Raw genomic sequence first — 14,705 nt, 5'->3', positions numbered from 1 at the left:
AAATAGCAGAGGCGCGGTGCAGGACAGACGGAGAAATAGCAGAGGCGCGGTGCAGGACAGACGGAGAAATAGCAGAGGCGCGGTGCAGGACAGACGGAGAAATAGCAGAGGCGCGGTGCAGGACAGACGGAGAAATAGCAGAGGCGCGGTGCAGGACAGACGGAGAAATAGCAGAGGCGCGGTGCAGGACAGACGGAGAAATAGCAGAGGCGCGGTGCAGGACAGACGGAGAAATAGCAGAGGCGCGGTGCAGGACAGACGGAGAAATAGCAGAGGCGCGGTGCAGGACAGACGGAGAAATAGCAGAGGCGCGGTGCAGGACAGACGGAGAAATAGCAGAGGCGCGGTGCAGGACAGACGGAGAAATAGCAGAGGCGCGGTGCAGGACAGACGGAGAAATAGCAGAGGCGCGGTGCAGGACAGACGGAGAAATAGCAGAGGCGCGGTGCAGGACAGACGGAGAAATAGCAGAGGCGCGGTGCAGGACAGACGGAGAAATAGCAGAGGCGCGGTGCAGGACAGACGGAGAAATAGCAGAGGCGCGGTGCAGGACAGACGGAGAAATAGCAGAGGCGCGGTGCAGGACAGACGGAGAAATAGCAGAGGCGCGGTGCAGGACAGACGGAGAAATAGCAGAGGCGCGGTGCAGGACAGACGGAGAAATAGCAGAGGCGCGGTGCAGGACAGTGTTTTAAGAAAAGATGTTCCAGGAAGAGACGGCATCTCCTCTTTATAGCCACACTCTGCACAAATATAAGCCGGGTTATAATGGTGCACGTCGGCTTTATTTTCCATTTTTAAAATTATACAGAAAATGTTCGCCTGGAACATAAATTGCCATAAACGCTTTGTCTCCATTTGTGTATTCAGCAAAAGAGGCAAAATGCGCTGTAATGTCTCAGAACATTTGCCATTTAGAGTGAATTATTTATGCGCATCTACGGCACATGTTCTCTTAAAGGGAAACCGCCGCGTTGCTTTCTGACCCGCAGGCAGCGATGGTATAAAGCAGGAGGAGCTGAGCAGATTGATATCAAGCTTTGTGGGAAAAGGTTAAAAACTTGTAATTTATGCACTAAAATTTCTGCTTAGGAGTCCAGTGGGCGGTCCTGTTCAATGATTGACAGCCTTTCCTCTGTGGCTGTGCCTACAAAGATAGCCGAGTTGTTCTCTTCTGTTGGGACTCTCTATGGGACAGCCGAGTACAGCTCTTGGCTATCTTCATCAGTCTCGTAGAGTTTGAATGGGGCAGCAGCGCGCCATTCAATCAGGAGAGAGACGACCGCCACTGATCCGACGTGGCCTAGGTGCAGCTCAGACCCATAGAAGTGAATAGGACTGGGGCTGCCATACCGAGCATAACCGCTATGCAATGTACGGTGCTGTGCTTGGTGAGCAGAGAGAAGGCCGCAGCGCTATTGTGAGCAACGGTGCCTTCTCAAACCACTGATCTGTGGGGGTCCCGGATGTCCAGAGGATAGGTCATCCTTTAACATCTTGTATTTGCAACCCCTGGCTCTCCGTCTATGCTGAAACCGTCTTCGTCCCTTAAAGGCGCTGTCCAGTCTAGGAGCCGACAACCACAATGGTCAGAAACTGTGCTCAATTTAAAAAAAGCCCCAGTCACCCGTCTGCCGTTCCCATACTACTTCCCTTGTTCCTTTCTTCTTTGGTTCTGTGACCACTGCAGCCATTCATGGCCTCAGCAGTCACATGCGCTAGAGCGGCACATCACTAGCAGTCCCTAGAAGCAGCAATCACTGGACCAGATCCAGTGGGGACCGGAAGCAGTGAGGATTGGGGCAGTGGCTCGGGAACGGAAGGACTGCAGAGGAATGGATGTTTTTTTTCCCCCCCCCCATTTTTTGTTAATTTGGCCCAGGTAGGAACCATTGGCCGGACTTACTCTTTTTATTGATTTTGTAATGATCCAGATGCAGATTTTTACACTTAATTCATAACATAATCAGAAGACGGCCATGCATGTGAATAGGATAGTTTATACCCCATTCACCTGCTCCGGAAAAACATCAGCGTGGAAGAACGCATCTGCAAAAATCTTCGTGATAGGCCGACACTTCTGTTCTGTCGAGATCACTTCTCAGCAGTCATATCATTATCATCACACACAGGATTACAATGGCAGATAACAAACAGATGGATAGATAACACACAGGATCCATCATTCACAAATAGGTGATGACCTCACAGGTTATATACCCCTCCCCCTCCTGTACAGTGAACTCATCACAGAGCATGCCCGCAAGACTCGATGAGAATGAAATTTCAAAAAAACTATACAACAGTTCCGAACATTTGGTAATCTGGCAGCTACCAGGTCACTGCCGGATTATTGGAATTTTACAGTCCTCCCCGGCAGCTCTGTGCGATTACATGAAGAGGCTCGAGGGCCTGTGTCATCCATCTGACTGTTCTTCTCTTTCCTCTTCTTCTTTCCTTCCGCTTTACATCAGACAAGTACGTAAAAATAAGAAGACCTGCGTCCCTGCGGACAGGTAACCCTCCCCCGTGGATGTGATAGATGGATTTGTACATGAGTTGCATGCCGTTCCGTCATCCGTACTTGGTGTTATCATCATCATCGTAGGCGGAAGGACTGGAGGCAGCCATTTTAACAAGCAACATGTTTAAAAGCAAGGCCCGATCCTTTCACCGCTTTTATACCAGACCTACAAGATTAAAGTGATTGACTCCAACAAAATGGCTGCCTCGGGGACCTGTCCCATTCCTGGTCTCCTGCCTGCACCTGACCTCTGGTACATGGGGCTGCTAAATCATCATCATCATCATCATCCCGGAGAAAGTCCTCCTGTCAGAAAGTTGTCTCCCCCCTGAGTATTTATTAGCGGTCCCATCTGCTCCCAGGCCTCCTGTCACAAGAACATTCCCTGACCCCGGTCCCGCAGCATAACAGGACCCCACCGACACGGGAGACTGTCATATGTGAGCCCACAACAACTTACCCTCATTTTTTGTGAATTGTTTTGGAAAAAACTAAAAAACTGTTAGCCGCTCCTATTGATTACTTTTTTTCCCCATTAGGATACCCTCCGGTCTCTTAAAGGGGGGGGGGCATCGCCTCTCCTGACATGACTGTTTTAATAACTACTTGCATCCCCCATGTAATAACTATTCTTCTTATGACTCTATTATTCCTACTAGAAGTTACGATTGAATTGCCAGCAGTCTGCCCTAAAGGTCGATCTGTGGGGTGGGGAGCCTACATAGTCTGACACTATCCAATCAGTGGTGTCAATATCAGAATGTGCAACTGGTAACACCCAGATGGACCAGTTCACCCTGCAACCCTCACCTTAGCGGGGTTGTATCATCCCAGACAAAACCCCTTCAAAATGTTGAGACGCTACAGCCGGAAACAGCTGACCGGTAGAGATGCCATGTGTCGGACCCCGAACAATCTGATGATGGCCGCCTATCTTGCGGATAGAACCCACTAGGCCTCATGCACACGACTGTTGTGTGTTTTGCAGATCCGCAAAACACGGATGGCGTCTATGTGCATTTCGCCATTTGCGGAACGGCACGAACAGCCATTAATATAACTGCCTATTCTTGTCCGCAAAACGCGGACAAGAATAGGACAGGTTATTTTATTTTTTTTGCGGACCACGAAACGGAGCAACGGATGCGGACGGCTCGAATGCGGACCAAAACAACGGCCGTGTGCATGAGGCCTTAAAAATGAGTTTTCCAGAATTTGGTCCCTTTTTCATTAGCCTGTAGTACCTAATGAAAAAAATCATACTGGCCACTGCTCCGATCTGCGATATTCAAATCCGTGGCCGGTTTACATACGGATGAGGTCACTTGCGAAGCTGCAGCTAATGACCGGCCTCAGCAGCGATGCGTCCCCAAGCGACACGTCACTGGGGCGCCATATTCCACTTGGGGACGCACCCCTCCTGAGGCCAGTCAGCGACTGCAGCGGACTATTTAAAGGGGGTCTCCAGGCTACAGATGCTGATGGAGATATGTCACCAGTATCAGATAGGTGGGGGTCCAATACGCTGTTTCGGGCTGCGGTACAGAACGGAAGCAGTATAGTTTCCGGCATTGTAAAGATCAGCTGCAGTACCCCAGCGTGGCCACTACACTGTATAGGAGCAGTCTACCGCGAGCTCCATTCACCGTATAGTATCCAGCTCTGTACGACCAGTGGAGGTCCCATGCCATCAGGCCTGAGCTGCAATACCAAGCATGGCCACTATACAGTGTACGGCGCTGTGCTCGGTAAGCTGAGGAGTCAGACCCCCACCGATCTGATATTGATGCCCTTCCTAGGATAGGTCATTCATCTCAATAGCCCGGAGAACCCCTTTAAGGTCTGCATCTGTTTACTGTATGCTCCCAGTGCATATGGGATGTATATAGATATTATTTTATTAAAACATTTTTTAAAGGGCCTACAGAATAAACTAGGATCCATCCTCCTTCCAGAAAGTAAGATTCAGCCTCTCTTAACATTTGATTAAATTCTCCCGGATGAAGTCACGATGCCGATAACAATTCTGAGAGCCGAGCTCGTCGCCTTGTCAGTCCTCATTCTCGTCAGTGGGCGCATCCCCGGCTACGACGCGCCAGTGACATGATGGGACTGACAGGAGAAGATTAGCCTCAGTAAGTGCAGCACCTTGTACTGGGGTATATAGATACCAGCAAACCCCAGGCCGCGTCTTATGCACTGGTTTACAGGTGCTTAGAAGAACACACAGGCTTGTGACAACCCTCATGGGAGCGTCCCTGGCGGTTCCGGAAATGTGCTGTGATCACGTGGGCAGGGTTAAAGGGGTTGTGCAGAAACAGCGCTACACCTGGATCCTGGTGATGCCCATGAATTGTGCCGAGCTGCAATACCGCACACAACCTGTGGACAGGTGTGGCGCTGTTTTTCTCAAGAAAGCAGCCATGTTTTCAGGGTGTGTGATCTGCAGGCAGCGCGGTATAGAGCCCTGATTTTCCCCTGCAACAAATCAGGGAAAGCGCGATAGGGTTTTATTCAGCTGGGGCAACCCTAACAGACATAACGCCTTGGCTTGATCCTGATGACCGGTGCCCTTTTAAATGGGTTATGATTTCGATGGCCTATCCTCAGGATCAATATCTGATCACCTCTGAGCACCCCCACCGATCAGCTGTCGGAAGTGGCTGCGGTGAGCGGTGCGGCTTACCAAGCGCAGCGCCGCACATTGCATAGTGGCCATGCTTGGTATTGCAGCTCAGGCCCGTTCACCTGAATGGAGCAGAGCTGCGCCTAGGCCATGTGCCGCCGCTTCAGCGGATCGGTGGGGGTGCCGGAAGTCAGATGATGCATCCTGAGGATAGGCCATCATTATTAAACACCCAGACGCCTCCTTTAAACCGGTTTTATTTTAAATCCTGAACCAATCCTTAACCCTTGATAAACCAGAGGCGCCTCTGCATCGACATGACAGTGGGAGACCGAGCAGAACCCCTGAAATAGAGCAATTTTCTAACCCATTAGCTTCCTCTACCTTTCCAGCAGCGGAGCCGGGATGGCAGGTATTGAAGCTGATTATCTGAGTCCCGGCTGAGCTGTCGCTTAGTGCATTTGATCCAGATCCAGTGCCGGTGCCCTGTCTCTATTCATTCCTCCAGTAGAACATGAAAGATCAGGCTGAACTGCGCTGGCACATTGCTCTGCCAGGCTGCAGAGGCTAAAGACTTCAGCTTCTCCCTCCGCCAGTTCCCCGGCGGTGCTTTTATGTGAGCAGACAGTGACTTTTATCCCTTTATGGTTCGGCATTGCCTATTCCGATGAAGTTTCTCCGGCTCCTGCTGTTTGCCTCGCTCATTTCTTTGGAAAATTATTAGCTAGCTAGCGTTTTATGCCCGGCCCTATGTACAGATTGCGGGGACTGGTTTGGCATCACTGGTTGCAACAGTCATTTCACTGTCCGTAGTGGTTGTCGCCCAACTGGAGAGAGATTGAAATCTGCAGTGTTGTATGGTGGCACCCGACTGCTGCAAGATAGCTGCTCACCTGGCGGGTACTCTGCCGAAAATGTGCAGCCTATTACAGTAACCGCAAGGTGGATGAGATTTTAGCACATCTTGGAAAAATCTGTCAATATATACTTCAGATTTAACCCTTTGCAGTACATAAGGTGGAATTCACATTTAAAGGGCATCTGTCAGCAGTTTTGTGGCTATGAAACTGGCTGACATGTTGCATGTGCGCTTGGCAGCTGAAGGCATCTGTGTCGGTCCCATGTTCCTATGTGCCCGCATTGCTGAGAAAAATTGGGTTTTAATATATGCAAATGAGCCTCTAGGAGCAACGGGGGCGTTACCATTACACCTAGAGGCTCTGCTCTCAATGCAACTGCCGCGTCCCCTGCACTTTGATTGACAGGGCCAGGCAGTGAAAAATTCATCACACTTGGCCCTGTCCATCAAAGTGCAGAGGGTGCGGCAGTTGCAGAGAGAGCAGAGCCTCTAGGAGTAATGGTAACGCCCCCGTTGCTCCTAGAGGCTCATTTGCATATAATAAAACCTCATTTTTCTCAGCAATGCGGCCACATATGAACATGGGACCAACACAGATGCCTTCAGCTGCCAAGCGCACATGTAACAGGTCAGCCAGTATCATAGGTACAAAACTGCTGACAGATGCCCTTAAAAGTGACCCTCCAGTTCAAGAAAAGAATTAACTGTAAAATGACCAGAACGCTTACCTGGTGACCTCCTTTTTATCTTTTAGGTCCTCTAATTCCCGGGCTCCTCTTCTGCCATCCAAAATACCGCGCATCGGCAGCCCGAGACACTTCCTCCTTGTCCAGTCCTGCTGTCGGATTGGCCGGCACTATTCATGTGAGCAGTGCCGGCCAATCCAAGGGCAGCAAGAAGTGTCTTTTGCTACCAAATACTCAGTATGACTTGGGCAGTCTAAGCAGTGGTGCGGCTATCTTGGATGAAAGAAGCGGAGCCTGGGAATTGGCGGATCTGCAGCTAATAATCTGAAAAGGTGGTCACCAGGTAAGTGATCTGTCTCTGCACACTTCCTATACATTATGGAAGTCATCGCCAGTGAAATATTAGTGCTTATTGGCATTTAAAGGGAACGTGTCATCGGAAGATGATCTATTATTTCAATAAAGTTTTATGTTAAACTTTTTTTTTTGTATTTTTTTACTTTTCAGGTCATAGTTTAAAAAAGATCCAGAAACCTTTCAGTTTTTACTTTTGACCTCTGAGCCTTATAATAGGTTGACACTTCCTGTTCTGCAGAGATCACTTCTCAGCAGTCATCTCATCATCATCATCATCAAAGGCAGGATTTACAATGGCAAATATCACCTATGTAGATAACACACAAGTCACAGGGCATGCCCACAAAACTCTCCCATAGAAGTCAATGAGACATCCCTAGTCTACAGGCTCCCACCCTTGGGGCTGCTGTAAAGCAAATCTCGAAATGCTGTTAAAGGGGTTCTCTGGGCTTTTAATATTGATGACCTATCCTCAGCATAGGTCATCAATATCAGATTGGCGGGGGGTCCGACATGTTTCTCTTCCCGCTGCCGCTGCTATGTCTATGGCAGGAAGGGAGACGGCACGTGCACACTGCGCGCGCCGTCTCCTCATACAGCTGATCGGCGCGGGGTGCCGGGTGTGTCGGACCCCCACCGATCCGATATTGATGACCTATCCTGAGGATAGGTCATCAATATTAAAAGCCCGGAGAACCCCTTTAACAGCAGCTCGGACAAGATGGCTGCCCCCATAACCATATACATGAAATAGAATTATAAAATATAAAATTCTACAATCAGAAAGTAAGAACCACTTAAACTAAACAAAAAAGAATATCTATCGTTGGTTTTTAATTGGTACATAATGTAGATGATTCAGTCCCTTACGATTAAGGGGATCCTATACACCCATACAGCACGATTTAGGCCGTATCAAATACCAATAGTGTTACAAATTACAAAGGCAGAATCAATTACCCATAATGTGCCTCCTCCGGGATGGCGCCAACCCCGATGCGCGTTTCGGCGAACCTTCGTCTGCAGGACGCACACTAAATACTCATGACAACCAATCATAATGCTGGATAAATTATACACACCTGGACCATAAAATTCCTATAGAGCGGGCCGCGTATGTGTGACGTCACACATCAGTCACGTGGTCCATTATCCAGTCACATGATGCCGCCGGGAAAATCCCGCGATAACTCTGGGATGCAATATCGGCGACATCTGATGAATAACAGCGCATGCGCAGGCCTGGCATACTCCCACTCAGAATAAAATAACAACCAAATTGTGATTGAATGCGCCAATACCCGGTGTGTGAGTGACGATAATCATGATTATATATGTGAAAATAAATGACATAATCATAAACTTGTGTAAGTTACAAAATAGAACATAATCATATATATAACAGTGCCGTGTAAAAGTGATCGATAACTAACATGATTGACAATAATTAAATAAATGAAGTGAATACAATAATACAAGTGATAATGAAAAAGAATTTAAAAAAAAATAATTAAATATATAACACTCAGTGAAAAAATACTAAATAAAAAGGAAAAATCAATCTCACAAAGTGAGAAAAAAGTGTATAAAAAGTGATGAAATATACAGTGATGACACAAAATATAAATAATTGCATGTATCAATTCATAATTAAAAATTAAAAACCTATTTAAAAACAAATCACCTATGCTGACCCCGGAGGGGCCTATAACAAAGACGAAAAGCCAGAAAACTCATTCATTCCACTTGGACGTAATGTATTCAATTTCCAAATCCATTTACTTTCCAATTGGGCAAGTTTCTTTGAGATGTCTCCACAACGATTTTTTTTTGCTATACAATCTGTTTTCCGAGCTTTCAAACAAGCATGATACATTGTAAATTGTCTGGCAACAGGTTTCAAATTAGTTACATCCCTTTCATTAAGAGCAGATGAAATTTGTCGAACATGCTCACTCACCCGACCTTCAACTCCCTTGTGGCGAGGCCCACATACACCTTTGGGCACGGGCATTTTGCATAGTAAACCACCGCTGCACTAGAACAGGTTAACCGATGTGTAATTTGAAAAGCCTTCTCACCAGTAACATCACAAAACTCAGTGGCCCTCTCCATATTGGTGCAACCCGTACACCTCCCACAAGGGACAAAGCCCCAATTTTTTTCCAATCCCAGGAAAAATTGGAGGAATCGGTTTTGTATAAAGACTCTTTACCAAATATCCTTTCACATTTCTAGATCTTCTTGCCACCATTGAAGGGCCTGAAGCAACATATCTCGCAACGACCAGATCGGTCAAAAGTACTCCAACCGTGGATATAGCCAACGATCCATCAAAAAAAGCCTACAGGAGGGCTAAATTGTGCTCTCGCTCTGACAGAAGCCTAGGGATGATAAAGGGAGATTCATCACAAAGTATCATTCTAGATGGTTTGAGATGAAGGCTTATTTGGAGAAATTTTGGCTAGTACTTTTGACCGATCCGGTTGTTGCGAGATACAGTCCTGATCAAAAGTTTAAGTCCACTTGAAAAATGGCAAAAAAACATATTTTACATGGCTGGATCTTAACAAGATTCCAAGTGGAGCTTCAACATGCAACAAGAAGAAATGGGAGTGAGAAGACATTTTTTGAGCATTCAATTTAATGAAAACAACGAATAAACTGAAACAGGCTGTTTTTCAGCTGATCCAAAGTTTAGGACCACATGCCTTTAAAAGGCCAAATCTGTGCAAAGATGTGGATTCATTGTGATTTTCTGTCAGGTAGTCACACGTTGTGATGGCAAAGGCAAGAAAAAAATCCCTTTTTGAACGTGGTCGGGTTGTTGAACTGCATAAGCAGGGTCTCTCACAGCGCGCCATCGCTGATGAGGTGTGACGCAGTAAGAATTTCTTAAATGATCCTGAGGGTTGAGGAACAAAAAAGTCAAGTGGAAGACCCCAAAAAATTTCATCAGCACTGAGCCGGAGGATCCAATTGGCTGTCCGTCAAGACACTGGACGACCCTCAACCCAAATTAAGGCCCCTACTGGTGCTGACTGCAGCCCCATAACCATCAGACGCCATCTGAGACTGAAGGGCTTCAAAAGACCTCGTCTCCTTGAACGCCACAGAACTGCTCGTTTGGACTTTGCAAGAGAGCACCAAACATGGGACATTCAAAGGTGGAAGAAAGTTTTATTCTCTGATGAGAAAAAATGTAACCTTGATGGTCCTGATGGTTTCCAACGTTACTGGCATGACAAGCAGATCCCACCTGAGATGTTCTCTACACGCCACAGTGGAGGGGGCGCCATAATGGTCTGGGGGGCTTTTTCCTTCAGTGGAACGATGGAGCTTCAGGAAGTGCAGGGGCGTCAAACGGCCGCTGGCTATGTCCAGATGTGGCAGAGAGCATTTCTCATGACTGAGGGCCCTCGTCTGTGTGGTAACGACTGGGTTTTTCAACAGGACAACGCTACAGTACACAATGCCCTCAGGACAAAGGACTTCTTCCAGGAGAATAACATCACTCTTTTGGCCCATCCTACGTGTTCCCCTGATCTAAATCCAATTGAGAACCTTTGGGGATGGATGGCAAGGGAAGTTTACAAAAATGGACAACAGTTCCAGACAGTAGATGGTCTTCGTGCGGCCATCTTCACCACTTGGAGAAATGTTCCCACTCACCTCATGGAAACGCTTGCATCAAGCATGCCGAAACAATAACGGCGGAGTTTTTTTTTGGAGGTGTGGTCCTAAACTTTTGATCAGCTGAAAAACAGCCTGTTTCAGTTTATTGGTTGTTTTCATTAAATTGAATGCTCAAAAAATGTTTTGTCTCACTCCCATTTCTTCTTGTTGCATGTTGAAGCTCTACTTGGAACCTTGTTAAGATCCAGCCATGCTAAATAGGATTTTTTGCCATTTTTCAAGTGGTCTTAAACTTTTGATCAGGACTGTATGTTGCTTCAGGCCCTTCGATGGTGGCAAGAAGATCTAGAAACTGGAATGTAAATGGATTTGGAAATTGAATACATTACGTCCAAGTGGACCGAATGAATTTTCTGGCTATTCGTCTTTCTTATAGGCCCCTCCCGGGTCAGCATAGGTGATTTGTTTTTAAATAGGTTTCAATTTTTAATTATGAATTGATACATGCAATTATTTATATTTTGCGTCATCACTGTATAATTAATCACTTTTTATACACCTTTAGGCTCGATTTTATCATGTTCCTGGACAAAATAATAACAAAAGAATTTTTTTTTCACTTTTTTCTCACTTTGTGCTCTTAATTGATTTTTCCTTTTTATTTTGTAATTTTTTTACTAAGTGTTATATATTAAATTTTTTTTGTTTATTCTTTTTCATTATCACTTGTATTATTGTATTCACTTCATTTATTTAATTATTGTCAATCATGTTAGTTATCGATCACTTTTACACGGCACTGTTATATATATGATTATGTTCTATTTTGTAACTTACACAAGTTTATGATTATGTCATTTATTTTCACATATATAATCATGGTTATCGTCACTCACACACCGGGTATTGGCGCATTCAATCACAATTTGGTTGTTATTTTATTCTGAGTGGGAGTATGCCAGGCCTGCGCATGCGCTATTATTCATCAGATGTCGCTGACATGCATCCCGGAGTTATCGCGGGATTTTGCCGGCGGCATCATGTGACTGGATAATGGATCACGTGACTGATGTGTGGCGTCACACATACGCGGCCCGCTCTATAGGAATTTTATGGTCCAGATGTGCATAATTTATCCAGCATTATGATTGGTTGTCATGAGTATTTAGTAGGCGTCCTGCAGTGATGAAGCCACCCCCAGACGAAGGTTCACCAAAACGCCCGTCGGGGGTTGGCGCCATCCCGGAGGAGGCACATTATGGGTAATTGATTCTGCCTTTGTAATTTGTAACACTATTGGTATTTGCACTTTATTTTTTAGCAGTATGAATTAGTACCATTGTGTCCCCCTCTGGTTGATGTCGCCTTTTCCCTGCACTTGTTTTATTGTGATTTTTCTTATGAATTCTGTAATAAAATAGAACACTGACTCCATGCGGTCTGGTAGTTCTCTGTAGGTATTTTTTTCCCTAGCTCCCTACACTGCGTAGTGGCCGTGTTAGGGTACTGCAGCTCACCTCCCATTCAAGTGAAATATCTGAAGCAGGGAGAACGCCTTTAATTGCCCGTATCAATGATGGTCATCTCTACTGTAGATGGTCTTGGCCATTCACGATGTCTCCAGGTTCAGGGCCGTGTCCTTGACTTTGCCGCAGAGCCCCGCTCCTATCCTATCACAAAAAGTAATTGACTTTCTATTCCTGAAGACAATTTTGGAATTCTAAGTTTGGATCAATCGACAGTATATAATTCAAAGCAGCCGGTAAAGATTATTCACCAGAGGAACGATGACATTGAAATAGAGATATGATAATTCGGCTGTGCACTCCTTCACTATTGTGCCATATAATTGCTCTTGTTTAATCTGGAAGGCCGGTATCTCTTCCCAGCGTCTCCCTTTCTGGTAGGTATAATAACTCATACATTCTTCTCATGCTGACTTTAGCTTCTCATTTCCTTAAATGTATTCAGCATGCATTAAATATGTCCTCTTAATACCGTAATAACCTACAGAAGATTATATTGTCGTAATTGCCGAATTATCACATCAGCGCGCCGCAATTATACCGTGAGGGATCGCCATTATGACAGTCGTATATAGTTTATGTTCAAACAGGCTGTGCCCAATTTTCGGCTTGAAGAAATGGACCCTTGATAAACGGTCTCCCTTCCATTAACAGAAAGGGCTTTTCTAATCCGTGAAACGGGCAAGAATAGGACCTGCAGTGAAGTCCTCAGATCGGGTACACGGATCCTTAAAAAAAATGGATGTGTGAATAGCCCCATTGACTTGTATGACACCTGGTTTAAAAACAGAACAGCGTACTGAAGAAAAATTACGCTCATGTGCACGAGTCCTATAGGTGGCGCTATATCTCACAATCATAAAGAGTCCAGTAACAGTACAGACTGTTAAAATCTAGCCCCCAAGCGCTGATCTCAGTGACTGACCGCAGGTTTTTCTATATACTTGTCCATAGTGTCTACTTTATGAAAACTTATAGAGGATAAGTGCCTTATCGGCAAGGATCCGACCACCGGGACCCCCACTGATCATGCGAACAGGGGTCCCCATGCTCCTGTATGGATGGAGCGTCAGGTCGCACATGTCTACTGCCCCTCCATTCATTCTCTATGGGACTGAGATAGAGGCGCACTATACTCAGCTTACTCTAGTAGTCCCAGAACACCCACTCTAATGATCAGGGGTCTCAGCCGTCAGACTCCCATCGATCAGATTTTATCCCCAATTCGGAGGATAAGGGGATAAGTGTCTATAACACCACTGGACCTTTGGACCATACGTTACCGTGAATTCTGAGATTCGGGGATAAAATAGACTTAACACGACTTAGGTGTGTAAAAGTTTACCAAACTATGATAAAGGTACAAAGTAAAATAACTTAACAGTCACCAAAGCCGTGAACAAATAGGCGAGCTCCCCATTAACCAGTTCCCAACATGGCACCAAGCTGTCAGCCATATGATATGAAGAGATGTTATGGTAGAAGGACACATCTTACCCTGACGATGTCCTCACAGGTTACGTAGCTAGATGTTTTCTAGCTTCTTGGCCCCACCTAGAGGTCTTCAGTGGGCAGTAGGCATGTCCAGTTACTTCAGACTTCAGGAATGCGGCCAGGTACCAGGCGCCACTAACCAACCACATTACAAGGAACTAAAGGAAAAAGAAGAACCAACTACCTTGCTATACAGACCACCTGACAGAGAACATAGCATAAACACCATATATATGAATAAGTCCTAACCATACATATCAACCCGGTGTCAACTTATAGGTAGGGAAGAGCACCTGATCATTGGGTATAAGATTGTCTTCTAGTGGTTTCAAGACCATTCTGTTAGTAAGCCATGTTGCAGTCTCCAGCAGAACCCACACCTACCAATCCAATGGTCCAGCCAATGAGACCTTGAAAGTGAGGTCTGCGCTGGATTGAGTCAGCCTGGGGCGGGGAGGGCCATTCGGAGAGTTTGTTCAATCTGCTGCATGTTTGGCTGTCAAATCGTAGTAGCCGTGATGAATATCATCGTGAATGAGGTTTCACCACACCCGGTTTCATCGTCTTGATCTCATCAATCTGCTTCTGTCATCGAGTTCTGCACGGTCACATACGGTATTTGTCCATCAGTGTTTGGACCAGTTAACCTGGTGACTTTCCGTGCAGTCATCATAGCCATCAATATTTCTCATCGAGTTTCTATAACTGTAGATCAGTTTTTTCATTGTGATGTTAGATATATTAATAGAATTAGTTGACAAAATGGCCTAAAATAGGGATCAGCAACCTTTGGCACTCCGGCTGTGGTGAAACTACGACACCCAGCATGCATACTTGCATGGTGGTTGTTCTTGGAACTCCCATGAATGGGACATGCTGGGAGTTGTCCCAACGGCTGGAGTGCCAGAGGTTGCTGACTCCTGGCCCAAAAGTCTAAAATATTTATTTAATTTAGACGTTTGGAAGTCATACCTGTCGTCTTCTCTCTCTGTTACAG

At 45.9% G+C, this 14,705-nt stretch overlaps 1 protein-coding gene across 1 annotated transcript in view; it reads left to right on the top strand.

The window, feature by feature from the left end:
- LDLRAD3 (low density lipoprotein receptor class A domain containing 3) overlaps positions 1-14,705 on the top strand; it is a 131,133-nt gene that overhangs the window by 48,038 nt on the left and 68,390 nt on the right. The gene's annotated exons all lie outside the window — the stretch shown is intronic.

The sequence above is a fragment of the Bufo bufo genome, chromosome 10 (assembly GCF_905171765.1).
Source record: "Bufo bufo chromosome 10, aBufBuf1.1, whole genome shotgun sequence".
Lineage (NCBI taxonomy): Eukaryota > Metazoa > Chordata > Amphibia > Anura > Bufonidae > Bufo > Bufo bufo.
This window is presented reverse-complemented; position numbering and strand designations above follow the sequence as displayed.